The sequence below is a fragment of the Phocoena phocoena genome, chromosome 4, assembly GCF_963924675.1.
Source record: "Phocoena phocoena chromosome 4, mPhoPho1.1, whole genome shotgun sequence".
NCBI lineage: Eukaryota > Metazoa > Chordata > Mammalia > Artiodactyla > Phocoenidae > Phocoena > Phocoena phocoena.
The window spans coordinates 101,483,540-101,502,358 of NC_089222.1; the positions used below are offsets into that span (position 1 = coordinate 101,483,540).

An 18,819-nucleotide genomic window follows, 5' to 3' on the forward strand; every position below is an offset into this window, starting at 1 on the left:
TTTTCTTTGTGTGTTATTAAATGCCCTTATATGATTGGCAAAGTATGAAAACAACTCATTTTGAAGAAATCTATATTTTTTAAGTGTAGATTACATTATTATTGTATGTGTTAGTACACTTACTGCTAAAGAAGGCAAAAGCAAAAATAAAAACCATGCACCTTTTTCCCTGACCAAATGTAACTCATAATCTGGTTGAGATGACATGCAAACAAATAATCAGGACATACTCTGTTAAATTCTAAAACTGAACACTATATAATAGCTTAGCAATTAAGTTAGGCTAAGGCTGGTAGGGCAGGTCTGGGACAATTTCATAAAGGAAATGCAATTTGGGCTAGGCTAGGATGAGGGGGTCTTTAATCAGATGTGATGAGAAACAAATTTATTTTAGAATACCTTCTATAAAGTAACTGAGCTATGACTAAATCAGTTCTCAGTTACTGGAATGGGGAGTAGGAATAGAGATTATTTGGGGGAATAGGAGGATAGAAGGAGGCCAGAAAGATAGATGGAGATCAACAGGAGAGGATTTTTGAAGTGTTTCCAGCAGGTTAATGTGTAGGGCCCATGTTTCAGCAGATTTTAATTTTAATTATTACCTTCAAGTCCCCCAGATGCCAATCATGGACTGAACTCTGAGAAACAATCCTTTGGTATTTCATCATGAGTTTTAGTTCTTCATGTAGTTAAAAAAGTGGAGGGTTTTTTGTAGTTTTTAAAACATGTCACTGGAAGTCTGTTACTTGGCATCTGCTGTTTAGTGTCTATAGCAAGGACTTGGTGGGTTTTGTTATTTGACTGTGATACATTTTATTGATTTTTAGTATGAAACCATGCTTAAATTTCTGGGATAAACTCTACATACTCATTGCAGAATATTCTTCCAGTATATTCACTAAGCATACATTTGTAAAACTGAGCCATAATTCTTTAATTTTTATTGTGCAAAATTCTCAAAAATAATTTAAAATGTGGAGAAAACAGTACAATGAACCCTCATTGTACTAATCACTCTGCCTCAATAATTACAAACCTATAGCCAATCTTATTTCATCTATACATGTTTACCTACTCTCACTGCAAGATTTCTTTGAAGCAAATTCCAGTAATCATATGATTTCATCTGTAAAAATTTCAGTATGTATATCCAAGATAAAGACTCCTCTTAATACTACAATAACAATTCACTACTATAAATAGTATGTATTACTTAATGTCATCAAATATACAGTCATTGTTTAATGTTCCTATGGTCTCAACTTATTTTAACAGAAAGTCAAGATCCAAATAGGTTCTATACATTATGGTGAGGTCTTGTTTTTTTTTTTAATCTATGGGTTCCCCATTTTCTTTTTTTAAAGTTAGATTTATTGAGGTATGATTTACTTACAATAAAATTCACCTTTTTTAAATATACATTTCTACGGATTGTGACAAACTCCTACTTCCATGTAACCCCTACTACAATCAAGCTATAGATATTTCCATCACCATCAGAATTTCCCTTGTGATCCTTTATGATGAATCCTTTCCCCCACCCCAGCCCCGAGCAACCATTAATCTGACTTCTGTCCCTATGGCTTTGCCTTTCCCATAATGTCAAATGAATGAAATTATACAGTATGAAACTTTTTGAGCCTGGTTTCTTTCACTCAGCATAATTCATTTGAGATTCATCTATGTTGCTATGTGTATCTATATATACAACTGAACACTCAGTTGCTTTTTATTGCTGAAAAGTATTCTATTGCATGGAGTTCCCTAGCTGATGAACTTTCATATACAGATTTTTATGTGAACCTGTGCTTTCATTTCTCCTCGGTAAATAGTGATTGCTGGGTTATATAAAGAATGCTAATTCTTCAAAACTGTAAAACTGTTTTCCAAAATGGCTGTAAAGCTTTACTTTCCCATTAGCAGAATGTCTGGTTTTCCAATTGTTCCACATTCTCACCAGAACTCGGTATTGTCCGTATTTTTTAAGGCATTCTAACAGGTGTGCAATAGGATCTCACTGTTGTTTTAAATAGCCAGTTATCTTTTCACTACATGAAATCAAATTTACTAGCAAAATTTCTGACCCACAAAAGTGGTCTTATCCCACATTCCAGATTCTCCTTTTCGTGAGATATCACTGAACATGTTCCCTCATTCCCTGTATTTCCTTTAAATTGGTAGATATATTTAGTGGCTTGACCAGATCTAGGTTCCACTTATTTTTATTTTTTGTAAGATTACTTCATTGGTGGTGCTTTATAGTCCTTATATCAAATCAGGGAATATATCAGTGTTTACTAGGGTCATGTAAAAAGGACACAGGAACCAACTGGCATAGACTTCCACTGGCCAAAAATTTATAATTTGATCATACACAAGGTTAATGACTATAAGGGATTGAAACACTTCAAACATGCTTAAATCCATGCATTCATAATGATAAAATATACCTACTAATAACTTTTGCAGTACACTAGGAAATCATTATTTTTAAAAACTGGTAAATAATCTGAAAAGAATAAAACATTTATTTTGCTTTTTCTATATGAAATACTTCTGAATAAGGAAATAGTTAATGAAGGAACATTTCTCTTAATTTATTTATTTTTATTTATTTTATTTTTGGCTGCGTTGGGTCTTCACTGCCGCGCATGGGCTTCCTCTAGTTGCGGCGAGTGGGGGCTACTCTTCATTGCGGTTCGCGGGCTTCTCATTGCAGTGGCTTCTCTTGTTGCGGAGCACGGGCTCTAGGCACGCAGGCTCAGTAGTTGTGGCACACGGGCTTAGTTGCTCCACGGCATGTGGGATCTTCCTGGACCAGGGCTCGAACCTGTGTGCCCTGTATTGGCAGGCGGATTCTTAACCACTGCACCACCAAGGTGCAGTGCATTTCTCTTACTGAAATATTTCAGTTAATAAATGAAGAAGGAATGATCAAATTAGGCTACACCATTTTCTACTCTTAATGTATTAATATATTTAGCTAATGACTTATGGTGCTAATATCACATAAAGAGATGAAAGGACACATAAAGGGCTAGAGCTTTTAAAAAGGCTTTCTTTATAGCCTCATCTACTCCATATTAACATACAATTCTAACAAGCCTAGAAGTAAAAGAAAGTACAAATACATATATATCTATATATGTATACATACACACATACATATACACATACACACACAAACACACACATGCAAATTCACAAAATGGTATTTGATGGTGTGTGGGTTCACTCAGTGCAAAAAAATAATCTCACATATTAGAGGAAAAAAGCTGAAGATATTATAATAAATATTCAAAACTCTAAGCTTATCTTATTATTAAATAAATGTTATTTTATTTTTGGTATATACTATTGAAAAGAATTCAGAAGTATGTAATACCAGTATCCACTCTGGGGCACTCAAAAGTTTAATGTTACTCCTTTAGCACTTTATATTTTTGGAATACATCATTATTTTGCTAGCAGGCTGTTAAAGTAATGATAGCAATTCAGTCACTGTAGGAAGGATGGTCTATATATTTCCCTCTTGAAGGAATCTCCACATTGTCCTGTAAGTTGTTTCTTTTTTTAAATGCTCAATTTACAGATGAGAAAACTGAGGCTCAGAGAGGTTACATAATTTTCCTTAGATCACAAAGTGATTACAACCAAAAGACTGATGCTAGGATATCCCTTAAAAAATATTTAAAACCTTTAAACTTTTTTTTAAGTGTTTTCTTCCTTCCTTTTAAGTTTGAAGATAAAACCTTATCATTTGTTTTTTTATTTTTGTAGATGCAGAGAAAAATCATTATTTATTTTGCTGATTCCAAATCCAGATAAGTTTATATCCTGGTTTTCTCATCAATGGGTTCTACAGAAACTTTACTGGTACCACCTACAAATCATGCCATTTAAATCAAGGGGTTTACTGGAGTAGAGTGTTCAAAAATCCCTAATATTGAAGTCTACCAACGAAGATTTCTTTTTCATAGATTGGTAAATTAATTCACTCATTGATATAATTATTTTTTCTAAAATACAATTGGGCTACTTGGTTCTTAATATTTATAATTTGTAAACTGAAATATATTCATTTCAAAACAAACAAAAAAGAAAATATGTATATACCTACAACAGTATAGATCCTTAGGAAGCATTTTATTTATTAGTAGCTTCAAGAAACAAGATTTACATAATTGCTTTACTTTCCTCATTAAACTGCAATCATACCTTTTAAAAATTCTTAACAGCAAAATTTCAAATTTGCATTCCTGACAAGTGAAGGATGCATTGATATCAAAATAAAACTGAGGATTTATTTTTATTTTTAACACCATTATATGTGATACATGTTTAAATTTTACCACTTGCTTCATAGGCAAAGCCCCCACAAATTCAGGTTTTTCAGGCACACTAACAGCATTGGACCCTGCAAGGTGAGAGCTCCTCCTGCTGGCTTTAAACAAGCGTTTTCTAGTCCCTACTTGAGTGCAAAAGTACTGTAAACTTAGGAAGGAAAAGAATACTCTGTCCATATTAACTTCAGTAAAAGTCAATACTTTTTTATTTTTAATTTAATGGCAAGGTTTTAAATATAGAAAGATTAACACCAATTACTTATTTGGGGAGTACACATGAAAATACAATTATTTATTGATATCATAATAAATGAGAAATTGGGTAAACCAAAAAATAAATAGAAGTAGTAGATTGGTGGTATCAAAGTTTTCAAAATGTTTACTTCGTTTAATAAGCAACATAATGCACAGAATAGGCTAAACTATGTACAATTTTCCTATTAACTTTTAGAAAGAAATAAATCTCTAGCATATATTTTTCTCTGAAAATTGCTCTTAATTTATTAGTGCTCCCTTTACTCATTCTTTTGGAAGTTATAAGAAAATTTTATTGTGGCTAAAAGAAGATAACTGATAAAGACAAGGTTGATAGCACTGGATTAAATGTGAGAGTAATGAGTACCTAAGATTAAAAAGCTCAATGTTAATTTTTTTCCTTTGAATAATTTATCAGGTCTTGAATTTAAATTTCAGTAAATTTAAGATATATTAATTTAAATACAATTAGCATATAGTTTTATAGTATATAATTGAAGATCATCTTTATTCTAACTGCACAATAAAAAAAGGATGAGATTTTATTTATATATCATTTTGAAAAATTTAACAAGGAAGAGATCAATCAACCCACTAAGAAGGCAGTTATTCTTTTAGGATAATTTTGCTGTAAAGATTCAAGTTAATGGTATATGAACTGAGTTCAAAGATTTATCAATATTTTTAAAAGTTCAGATAGCAGTAAACGCGGGTTTAGAATTTTCTCCAATAGACTTCATACAAAGAAAGGCAAGGCATTTCTTCTTAGAATCATTCCATTAGGCGCCTTTATTTTTCAAATAAGACCCAAAAAGATAAAATTACTAAGTCACTTAGTCACAAGGTTTTTAATAGTTAGTTCCATGTTCCACTGACTGTAACACACCTCCAGTAGCTCCAAAAAAAACAAGTAAAATAAAGGGAATACTTCTGACATCATGACCAGACATAATATAATCAGAGAATATTTCAAATTATAGACACAGATATATAAACAAACATGTATCTATCTATATCTATCTGTCTATCTACATACAGCAGTAGTCTATTTCAACGTTATCCTGTTTAGATCCTACTTTAAACTGGGATTCAGGTTACCACATTAATATTTTGACATAACTGCATGAGTTTGATTGACAAAAGTCAGTTTTAACTTCCAGATACTATGGTTCTCTACCCTCATATAGAGCCAGAATCAATATTTAATTCTTAAAAATAAATAAAACACAGACTGCTTTAAGGAAACATAGGATTTTTAGTTTTACCCCTGGTATGTTCCTCTGTATCTTGACATTATTTTTAAGGCAACATTTTCCAAAGAGACTCACTCCTTCTTAAAAATAACGAAGAATTTTTATCTAGAAACTGAGATCAATACTTGTTCATTAAGTATACTTATAAGCATTTTGTTTTGTCATAGCTTTCTTATTTCTATTGTTACTGTTTTGTTTTTTTTAATATAGGTGTTGTTCATGATTATTTCTGTCACTCCCTATGAGAGTTTGGAAATCCTACTTGAAAGATAAGGTGATATGACCACAGAGATGTTAAATAGCTTTCTCAAGATCAGAGAATAAAATCAGTCTAGACCATGTGAACTCACAACCTTCAGCTTTCTACTCTACTAGAAAATGATATCTTGTTTCAGAAAGCATGTTCAAACTTCTGACTCTGTCTTTCCTTGAAACAAATCACTGTTTTTTAGTTCTGATGGAAAAATAAGCTATAATAACCAGAAATTACTTTCCTTAATTATCACCTTAAATGGAGAAAAGGGGCAAAAAATTCAAGCTAGTTTTCTGTTTAGAAGGCAAGTTATACCATTGAGTAAGAACTGCCACTGAAAACCTTATCCAAACAATGAATGGTTAATAGTTGATTAAAAATATAACTAGCAATGTTCATCCTCACTTCTACACCTTCCTAGTTTATTCAAAAGAACCTTTACATGGTTATCCTGCTGGACACAGCCTTATCTGCTTCAGTCTCATAATCATTTCTGAAGCTGCTGTTAGACAGGAGGGCTTACCACAGAGACCCAAAGAGAACCCAGATGTGGATCTAATCCATCACAAGGTCACTAAATGATAGGTTCACTCTGGGCTCCTGAACAAGGTCATTAAGACTTATCAATGAGTCACCTCAAAGTCATGCTTTCCTCATCAAATTGTTCAGTTACCTCTATGGCAAAAAAAAAAAGGAAAGGAAATTTGGCATGTTCCAAATTAATAGCAATATATAATGCTTTCATTCTGACATCTTCAGCACTTTGATCTATAAAGAAACTAAGTAGCTTCGTTTAGGACAAGTATTATTTCCATTTGCTTCAATTACACAGTTTTAATAGGTAGAAAAGACTACTTGGCTTTAGTCTTAGATTTGCTAGTCTTACAATATATTTAACAAATGTTGTGATTTTTTTCCATCTCTCACAGAAACTCACAACATTTATTACATAAACCTTAGTCCAAACCACTGCACATCCATCCCATCAGTTACACAGTATAAGAGAGGCTTCTTGTGTTTCTAGTTCATTCCTTTCTCACATATCTCACTTATCTTCCATGGGCTTTGAACACTTTCCTTTTTTTTTTTTTTTTTTTTAAATGAAACTCAAGGTCTGAAATGTGCTTAAATCTTTGTTTTTATAGCTCTGGTAAAAGAGATTATGAGTACTTATTTGAAAGTCTTAACTACAATGTAATGGCCATTTCAATGCAAAACTATTTCTATATAATAGAAGCAAAGTCTAAAAAACCTATTGAAACCCCTACCTTAAAAACAGACAGTAGTGGCTTTGCATTGAGAAGGAAAAAATGAGTTTTACTAGAATCTAAGAAACAATTATCAGTGAAAAAGTTTTCCTTGAAAATGGGAGAAAAAAATTTTTTCCTAGATTGCTTTTTCCCACCATTACACTTACATAGACATAATAGAAATAGTTTTTTACTTCCTTTATTAGGACACTGGAGTCACAAAAATGTTACTTGATTTTATATGAAGACATTTCCATATTATTTCAACAAGCATTAATTGAGTATCTGTTATATTTAGACTCTATATTAACTACTGCAGGGTATAGAAAGTTTATAAGATACAATGTCTACCCTCAAGGAGCCTCTGGTGTTATCTTTTCACTCCCACTGTTAGAATTTTTGTGTCAACCCACATGCCCTAGTTTATTCAAACATGTATATAGCAAAACAGATTAAAATGCCCTTATTCTGAAGGTGCAGAAGAGGAAAGGCTGAAGCTGTTTAGTAGAAGGTGCAGAATTAAATTGCTATTCTAAAAGGGCAGACACCCAATATTACATCAACAGCACCATCAAAACTGTTAGTAATTGGACCACTTCCTCAGTTTCTAAAGAAGTGCTAAGGAATGAATAGACTGTAGAAATGCACCCCAGTAGACAACATGAAGGGAAATAATTCTCTACCTGAAGGGTACTCTCCTGCAAAATAATACCAAATATAAGAAATATCTGCTAAATTTGTCAGGAGAGACAGAGTGTTTTAATTAGAGTGGGAGATAAAAAAAGTTAAACATTATCAGAAGTAAACATTTTTCTAATCTAAGTATTAATCATCAGAAATTTAAAATTTTTCAGGTAAAAATAGTAATTGTATTTTCAAAATTTTGAAAAATATATATATTAAAAAACTTTGAAAGGACAATATTCTCATTTTTGTCCAATGAAATTATAGCCAAATAGAGATACAATTATCACTATTTATTTACAACGTAGTTCTACCAATATAATATGACCTTCTCAAAGGAAGGGTCTGCATATGTATGTGTGTATATTTGTTGAATAAAATGAATAAGTGAATGAATGAACAAACGAACTAAGTGAATGGAAGGGAGTGTGGGCCAAAAACTCATACCTTAAGTAAAAATGTTCTTAACCAAATATTGAAAATGCAGTGCAGGATTAGTGGGAAGGCAAGCACTGCAGGAAATGTAAATGGTTATTGTGCTTTAGTTTGTAATGGAGAAGGTCAAAGGTTATCACATATGATCTCTCTCAAATGTGGTTAAGGGACAAAGTGAGTAGGCTGTTGTATTGAGCACAGAATGGACTGTGAGAACACATTTTCTGTACCTTTTGGAGTCCTCTTTGCTCTACCCAGCCCCTACGCTTTCATCAGAGTGCCCTCAGGCTGCTCTCTCTCAGTCCAAATCCTGTGCATCTATCTCCATCTCTGACAATGTACAGTGTTCAAATCATCCTGCTCTATCTGCTGCCCCACTGAAAGCATTTGTCATAGTAAGAAAACATCTTAAATAAAATAGCACACAAATGTGCTTATGAATACTCATTTCCCCTTATCCCTTCCTGCAATGTTTATTTATTTACTCAAGTTAAATTTGAATTGATTACAGCACCCTTCAGGTGAGAGTGACTTAAGCTTTTTTCATGGCATACCTAAAATCACACTATGTAAGCAATTCCTCATAGAAACATATTGAAAGAGATTCCTAAAACTCCAACTTCTATCAGCTCCAAACATTACCCTCTGTTTAGATTATACCTTCTATCTACTTCCTGGGTTCTATACATGGGTCTATTATTGTGTGCTTGTGTAAACTTAGCCAAGTCAAAATTCTTGTTCTACCAATTATTGGGAGTTGGTCTGCCTTAAACCAAGTATTGATAATGCTCTAAGCTTTAGTATCTGGCTCTCAACACACTCTAACCTTGTTAGCCACTCTACCAAGATAGTATGTTAAAAAAAAAAAAGTAAAACAAAAGTTTGCTTATTGTTTTATGGATTATGGTTGTCTCCCCTTTGCCCTTTGAATTTCTCTTATTAATTGATCTACTCAAAGAGTCTTCTAGAGAGATCTAAGAAAAAAAAATCGTTATTTTTTTCTTAGATTTCCCCATCCACCCCCTCTCCAGCTGACCCCAGAAATATTAGCCATACACTAGCTTCTTTAGTCTCTAAAACTGGTACAGTTAATTGCCAATGTTTAAGACTCTTGTCTAAGTCAGCTAACTAAACTGTTTATTGTCAGGTCATGAAACTTGATAATCTGTTCATACAATAGTATACATTCTGGGGATATGCTACAAGGAATAATTTAAATAAAAACGTAATTTTTTAACTCTTTTACCATAATTTCAACATCCTTGACTGCCTAAAGAATGTGTGTTGCCTTCTGAATCACTAAATTCAACTGTACTGAGGATTTTGTTAAGTAATATTGCCTATGGAACAGAATAGTCTATGATGAGAGAAATGGGCAGTAAAAATGTGAAGACAAATAAAATATTAAGACAACCAGCTGTCATATCTTTTACACATTAAACAGCTTTTTAGCATAATTATTTGATAAATAAAGTCATGAGAATTATTTAGGACAACTTCCTACTGGAAACTATTGAGGAAATGACAGAGCAAATGCAATGCCAGATTTAGAAGCTCATGAACTGCAAGACAGTTGATCTTTTGTGGCATATTTCTGTACTGCAGAGAAGTCAGGAGGAGGAATGGTTCATAAATGAAACATTTACAAATGTGACCCATGCCAAGAGCAGCATGGCTTCAGTATATAGAAAAGAATGACAGATGGAAGCCTTATTGTTGGCAGAAAAAATAAAAGAAAAAGCATTTTTAAAATAACAGGCATTATCATCATTATCCTGTATGGAAGGCAAATCATTAAGATCTACTGTCATAGTGTTTATCAACAGGGTCCTGTGCAATAAAGTAAACGCAACAAAAATGATAATGGAATTTTAACATTTAGGCAAATGGAGAATATTTTATCCAACATGGGTTTACCAAGTATAATTAAGAATAAGAAAGCAGATGCAGGCTTTCATAAGACCTTGATCAGTTTCAATTTATTGCTTACCCAAGACACGAATTATGGTAAGAAATGTAAAATGTTGAGAAACTCCTTTGGTGAAGTCATCAAGACCCAAATTCCATCCTCAGCTTTCATGGTTGAGAAGCTCAATTTTTATTCTTCTGAGGAGTGGTCATATTTTAGAAGACTAAATCTTGCTAATCAGGCATACAGGAGACTAATTTATAAATGAGATGGATGATTTATTCACTGATGATCTGTCTCCCCAGGGAATCTCCTTCCCTGAAGGGAAACATGTCAAGAGACCAAATTAAAGATCAGATTTCTTGAAAAGTACTAAATTGAGAGAAAAGAGTAACCCTTTTTTACTTTTTTAAATACCTTAGGTTTATTTCTATTTATGAAATAAAGAATTTTATCTACCCATTACAAAGCTCTTCACATTGAATGGTGCTGAAGAAACAATGAAAAGTTTTCCTCTTAGGTTTTCATACATATGTACTGTACTGCCAACTACAACTTTGGCATTTCAAATATTATTTACAAGGCATAGTATAGTTTCCATAGTTACAGCCCATCTGATATTGGCTAAATTTTGGAAGGTCTATTTTTATTGTTTGGAAAGAGAATTGGTTCTGTCTGCAGACTCTCTATAATTCAAAGTATATGTATTGTTCCAAGAAAGATTCTTATGTGTGAGCAAAATAAATTCCAATTACTGAGTTGATTTTATACAGTTTCAAATAAGGACAGAGAATAATATTCGCTGACGATGTAGGGAAGAATCTAAACATTTAGGCATGGTGTCCACAATTAGCTGGCCAGACTGTTTCTGTCTTAGGTTGCTCTTTACAAAGGTAAACACACTGCCGTCCTTATTTTTATTGACAAAGAATGAAAAGAGTTTAAAAAATCAAAAACCACTGGTTTCTCAATGCCAATAGTTTCTGAGCAACTTCTCTTAATAGTTTTTCCTTCCTCAATGACTTAATTTCATCATATAATCAAAAACTGCCATATTTTAAGTAATGCACAATTGCACACTATTTAGGAATCTATTCTTTCTTGTTTTCTCTGTCTTTACACTTTGCAGAGAAAATTTATCCATTTGGGAGTTTCAACTGTCATTTCAATGCTTTCAGTCTCCAAAATAGTATCTCCAGCATAAATCTCTCTTTTATACTTTAGACACAATTCAGAGGCCCCTTGCTAGTTTGCAAACTGGTCCCTGTACACAGCAGGCTAGGCGAGAGCAAAGAAAGTGGCAGACCACTCCAGATCGGGAGGTGGTAGGCTTTAATAAGCAAGGGGGCTTATACAAGTCTTTTCTTGGGCAGCCACAAGATGAAAAATCTCCACACCCACTGGACTGAATCTTATAAGTTTATATAGAGGCCTCAACTGCGTTCAGTCATGTATACTGTCCAGATGGTCTCAACAACACCTTACTCTCTCAAGGCTGCGTCTTTGGAACAGGTCCCACTGCTGGAATGGTGGGCAGAACTGTACATTCCAAGGACAGGGGAGGCAGTGAGGAGCCTCCTGTTGCCTGGGTCCAGCTCACAGGTCAACTGGTATTTATATCTTCTCAATTACCTCCTCCCACACTCCTCACACTTAACATGTCTGCATCTGAGCTTTTTATTTTCCCATGAATGGGTACACCTCCTGATTTCCCTATTTCAGTTACTGTTATCCTAGATCTGCACAAGTGCACAAATTAGGAACCTGTATCTGATCCCTGACTCATCCTTCACTCCCCAACTATCAGTTTGCACATGGGATATTACAGGCCGAAGAATGGTCCCCCAAAGTTGTTCATGCCCTAATCCCAGGAACCTGTGGATATGCTATGTTACAAGGCAAAGGGAAATTAAGGTTGCTAATCATCTGATCTAAAAATAGGGGGGCAACACTCTTCCCCTCCTAGATTACCTGGGGGGCCCACTGTAGTGACAAGGGTATTTAAAAGCGGAAGAGAGTCAAAGAAAGATGTGACCACAGAAGAAAGGAACAGAGAGATGCAACATTGCTGGCTTGAAGATGTGGGAAGGAGCCGTGAGCCAAGGAATGTGAACAGACTCCAGAAGCTGAAAAGGGCGAGGAAATGGATTCTCCCCTAGAGCCTCCACAAAGGAACACAGTCCCACTGACACCTGGATTTTAGCCTAGGGAAACCCATGTCAGATTTCTAACCTACAAAACTGTAAGGATAAATTTGTGTTGTTCAAGCCGCTAAATCTGTGATAATTTGTTACAAGAGCAATAGAAGACTGATACTTAACTGTTTGGATCATCTTCAAATCTATCTGTTTTCTATTCCCTACCCCAGTTTTCTCTCTCAACTGGACAGGGTTCCTTGGTCTTGTTCCCTTCATTTAACTTCCACAATGCAGCATCAGTGATCTGCCTAAAATTCAAATCCGATTTCTCCATTCTCTGTTCAAAATTCCTCAGTGGTTCTCCTTATCATCTATAAAATTCTCTCAAAATATTTGCTTCAGATGTGCACTTATTTCTTCATACTGACCATACAACCAGGTTCTGTGTATAAAGGTAAATCAAAATAAACATAACACCTGCCTTCAGGGTGATTAGGATCTAATGTGAAAAAGAGAAAATAAACAAACTATAAACTAAATATGTAACTATGTATTATACTAAGTGCTATGAATTTAATTTGGATTTCAAGCTCATGGAAAGCCTCTAGAAAGGAAGACATGATTATACAGAGTTGAATTATTCTTTATATTGCTTTTAGATTCATGATGTGAATTAAGTAACAATGATCAGAGAAAACATAAAATAAAATATTGCTTAACTAGTTTTAACCCAATATTTTCCTTATTTTTTTGGCACTCATTTTTCTTTCCCACTGAAAATATACTAACATGAATATACTAACATTCGAGGGAAATTTTTCAAGACAACACTGAATGGCAACTGTTGCCTTACAAGGTATACTCTGAATTCCTTTCTATTGCATGCAAGACACTTCCTGGCTTGGTCCCATCTTCCTGTCCCTCTGCAACACCCCCATCTTCACCCTACATTACTCTGATATACTGATAATCCTTAAACTTACCTTGCCCTCTCACCTCTCCACATTTCATGCTATTCCTTTCTGCTTGGAATACTCTTGCTTGTTTGGTCCCAAAAGACGACTCCTAGTCAAACTTATGGCTTAACCTAAATGTGATTTCTTCCATAATTTACCCCCATAAGATGGAGATGCTCTTATTCTTACCCCATATTGAAATTTGCACATACTTCACTAACAGTAATTATCTTATTTTATTTTACCACACAGTATGTACTTCTTTGTGTAACTGTTCTTCCATAGACTCTAAATTCCTTGAAGGCCAGAACTGTGTATTTTAATCCTCACACTCTTCCTCAAGATTGCTTTTTTAAAAAGAATAATTGAATAGAACAACAAAATGAAAATGAACAAGTGAGGAATTTAGAATAACTAAATACATATAACTGCAGTTAGTAAAGGCTCAAAATGTCAATAAAAATGGATAACTCAGAACACACAAAAAATATATTTTATTTTCAGTATCTGCAAAGTACTGAGAAGATTATATTGGGAGGGAGTAGGTAAGGTCTGTGATTATAAATCCAGTGTTCCAAAAGCAATAAATAATAAAAGAACTTTGTGCTCCTCTATCAGACTGTGTGAAAACAAATTACTTGAGCAGAGTCAAACATTTGCAAAGCCACAGTAATAATCCTAAAATCCTGATTATATGGGAAAGAAAAAAAAACTACTGAAATGAAATCACTACTTAAGCAAAAGAAATTTCAACGGAAACTTGGTAGGGGAGATTTTATATATGGAAGATAAAATATATTTGAAGTAGTTTTAGGCATATTTTTTCAGATTAGAAAAAAATATATATATATGTAATCTGAAAGAATACACTCAAATACAAGGAAAAAATTTACCTATGAACAGGAAGAACCATCTACCCAGAATAAATCAGTTGGTGCTCTTAACAAAGAAAACAATGTATTATGGCCACTGAAGTTGGAGAATGGCTACAGAAAGGAACATCAGATGGTATTAAAAAGTATTTAAGGGCTTCCCTGGTGGCGCAGTGGTTGGGAGTCCACCTGCTGATGCAGGGGACGCGGGTTCGTGCCCCGGTCTGGGAGGATCCTGCGTGCCGCGGAGCGGCTGGGCCCGTGAGCCATGGCCGCTGGGCCTGCGTGGCCGGAGCCTGTGCTCCACAACGGGAGAGGCCACAACAGTGAGAGGCCCGCGTACCACAAAAAAAAAAAAAAAAAAAAAAAGCATTTAAAAAGAGCTACAGAGGTGGCTACAACATCTTTGAATTTAAATGTAGGGACCCTACTGATTGCACACTTTCATCTTGAAGTGGCCAGAATGATACCTTTTACTGAGCCCCTCTTTGGTTAGTTTTTCATATAAATACAAACTTTTAGCAAAGTTATTTTTATAAGACACTAAACATGCTGAAACCTCAGAAAATAAAGGAGAATATTAACAATTCTTCATGTCCATTATTCCTCTGGGACATAGTTATAAATTTTGATCATGTTCCTTTGTGCCTTAGAAGAGCAAATTGTGAATTTAAGGAAGTATGGAAGCCCCTATATATCAAGATTTCACATAGTTACTGGGGAAAGGGTCCTCTTTTTTCTAAGCAGGGGAGCCAAACTGATAATAATCAGCAATATGTAGGTTACTGACCATGGTGGCAATTATCTCACATACCCTCTATTATAAGGGAAATAATATCCTAGTCATCTTACTTACAGAGAAATTGATGACATATTAAAACATTTTTAGCTCAAAGGAATTCCACAATGCACCTATTAAATAAATAGTACTGTCTAAAGCCCCAATCCCAGGTAAGGAAGCTACTGATGTGAGAAACACTGAAGACACAGTCATTGGGCTCCTCCTTTGTCAACCCTCTGTTGAGTACTCAGTAAACCCAAGAACTGTGTGAGGCACTCAAGTCAATAAGGAACAGAGGGGAATAGGCTGATGGACAGCAAACCATTTTGCATTAGGAAGTACATTTTTGAGATGAACAAATTACTTGTACTTCAAATTCTAAATAATATACTGTACCATGTAAAATCCTTAAAAATAGGGTAGTTGAGAACATTTAGGAAACAGACCCAAACTTGTGAAACTGAGAGACTTAAGGAGAGAATTTTGAATTCATCCTGTTCAAAAGATTAAATTTCAATGAACACCCTCTTGATATAGTATTGGACTCGTGTTGCTAAGAAGTGAAATTTCTGTTTTTCTCTAGAAGATTAATACTCCAGTTGCTTCAGGCCAACTCCAAAATGTCACACATTATAATGAAATGTTCCTACCATAACACCATAAATAATGATGAAACAAAGCTAAGCTATTGGTCAATTTTATAACAAAACACAACTTGCACGTATGCATTTACTCACTAAGCCTTTCTTATATTCTGAAGATGGTATTTCCTCTAGTATCACCTAAACTCAACAAAAATTCTTCCTTTCATTAGATTGAATGAACCTAAAAACATTACTCAATTCTCAACCCCACTAATAATGGCTCATGGGCTATGAGGACACAGTAGAAAAAACTTGAGAGGCCACAACAGTGAGAGGCCCGCGTACCGCAAAAAAAATAAAAAAGATAAAATTTGGTAAAGATTGTATGTAATTAACTATTCATTTATTTTGGGTAGGCTTTCAACACACAAAATGTGTTATTTACAGGTAAGTACTTGAAACTGCAGTTTGACCTCTTATTTATGTCATCATGTTGCTCTAGAATACGAACATAATTAAAATGAACCACTGAGAGTTTTAGTGCAAATTTGATAAATTTCAAATATCAAAATATTAGAGATTTTTATGCCATATCAAATAAATGTATTTTAATTGGTATACTAAAATATACTTTTGAATTATAGAAAAATCATAATTATTACTTAAATAATTATGTTAAGGTGTATATTAATAATCGAACAAAAAGGTAAAATTCTTCCTTATATTTTGATTTGATTTTACGTTAATTTCATTATACTTTTTTTTTTTTTTTTTTTTGCGGTACACAGGCCTCTCACTGCTGTGGCCTCTCCCGCTGCAGAGCACAGGCTCCGGAAGCACAGGCTCAGCAGCCATGGCTCATGGGCCTAGCCGCTCCGCAGCATGTGGGATCTTCCCAGACCAGGGCACGAACCCATGTCCCCTGCATCGGCAGGCAGACTCCCAACCACTGCACCACCAGGGAAGCCCTCATTATACTTTTAATAATAAACAAAGTAAAATGCCCTTACCCAAAGTTGCCATATTGCACCAAAAGTGATTAAATGAGCTATTATTTAAAGGTATTAAAGACATTATACCATAGTGAAAAAGGTACAAAATTACTGAAACATGCTACCTGAAAAACGGTTCAGGATCACCTCACTTTTCTATTTCCCCTCTATCTCCAATCCCTTCTGCCCACCTCGCCAAACTCTTTAGCTCTCTCTGTACTGGAATGGTCTCTTCAATCTTTTGGAAAAGCCCTTTGCTATTGACTCTCCCTTATCATAAAAAATGTCAATCAAGACTCTGCACATAAAAACAAACACAGAGATCAACTGAACAGAATAGACTGCACATACACCCACACACCCACAGTCAACTGATTCTCCAAAAAGGTGCCATGAATACACAATGGAAAAAGCACAGTCTCTTCAGTAAATGGTCTTTTTTTTTTGGCTCTGCAGCACAGCATGCAGGATCTTAGTTCCCCAACCAGTGACTGAACTGTGCCCCCTGCAGTAGAATCACGGAGTCTTAAACCACTGGACCGCCAGGGAAGTCCCTTCAGTAAATGGTCTGAAAAAAACTGGATATCCACATGCAAAAGAATAGAATCAGACCCCTATCTTACACATACATAAAAATCAACTTGAAGATTATAGGCTTAAATGTAAGACATGAAACTGTAAAACTTCTAGAAAAGAAAACATAGGGGAAAAGCTCCCTGACACTGGTCTTGACAATGACTTTTTTGGATATAACACCTAAAGCACAAGCAACAAATGCAAAAATAAACAAGTGGGACTACGTCAAACTAAAAAGTTTCTAGAATGCAAAGGAAACCACAAAAATGAAAAGGCACCTTTAGAATGGGAGAAAACATTTGCATATCATACATCCAATAGGGGTTAATATCTAAAGCATATGAGGAAATCTTAGAACTCAAGAGCAAAAAAATCAAATTATACAATAAAAAACAGGCAAAGGACCTGAATAGATATTTTTCCAAAAAAGAGACACAAATGGCCAGCAGGCATATTAAAAGATGCTCATTATCACCAATCATCAGGAAATGCAAATCAAAACCACAATGTAATATCACCTCACAACTGTTAGGATGACAATTACCAAAAAGTCAAAAGATAGTTAAGTGTTGGCAAGGATTTGTAGAAAACAGAACCTTTGTACACTATTGGTGGGAATGTAAACTGGTACAGCCACTATGGAAAACAGCATGGAAGTTCCCCAAAAAAATTAAAAACAGAACTACCATACTATCCAGCTATCACACTTCTGGGTATATAACCCAAAGAAATAAAATCACTAAGAGATACCTCTCCCCCTTGTTCACTGCAGCATTATTCACAACAGCCAAGATATGCAAAAAGCCTAAACGTCAGTTGATGGATGAATGGATAAAGAAAATGCTGATATATATACACAATGGAATATTTTTAGCCTTTAAAATTTACAACAACATGGATGAACTTGGAGGACATTGTGCTAAGTGAAATAAACCACACAGGAAAAGGCAAATATTGCATAATCTCACTTATATTTGGGGGAAAAAAGCTGAACTCATATAACAAGAGAGTAAAATAGTGGTTACCAAAGGCTGGGGCACAGGGAAAAGGTGAAACTTGAAAAAAGAAAGAAAAATTGTAGAACGTGGCTGTTAGGGGCAGCTGGAAAGGGGTCATGGGGAATTCTCTTTTAATGGGTACAGAGTTTCAGTTCTGCAAGATGAAAAGTTCTAGAAATAAATGGTGGTGATAGTTGCACTACAATATGAATGTACTTAATACCACTCAACGGTACACTTAAATATAGCTAATGTAGTAAGTTTTATGTTATGCACATTTTACCACACATACGCACAGAGAATGTACAAGCATTATCTTAATGCCTATGGAAAGCCTTGTTGATTCCTCTATGCAGAGTAAGTCATACCACCCTTCCTCAAGCTCCAGGAACTCCTGTGTATATTCCTACCAGAGAATATTTACCACATTGAATTACTAGTTCAGTATTTCTCCACTCTGTGCTCAAACAAATCTGAGCTTCTTAATTATAAAAGATATTTCCATCTGTTTCTAGAATACAGCTTGAGGATCCAGGG

The 18,819-nt window shown here is 34.6% G+C and overlaps 1 protein-coding gene across 1 annotated transcript in view; it reads right to left on the bottom strand.

The window, feature by feature from the left end:
* Positions 1-18,819, bottom strand: part of EPHA6 (EPH receptor A6) — an 862,400-nt gene that overhangs the window by 815,999 nt on the left and 27,582 nt on the right. The gene's annotated exons all lie outside the window — the stretch shown is intronic.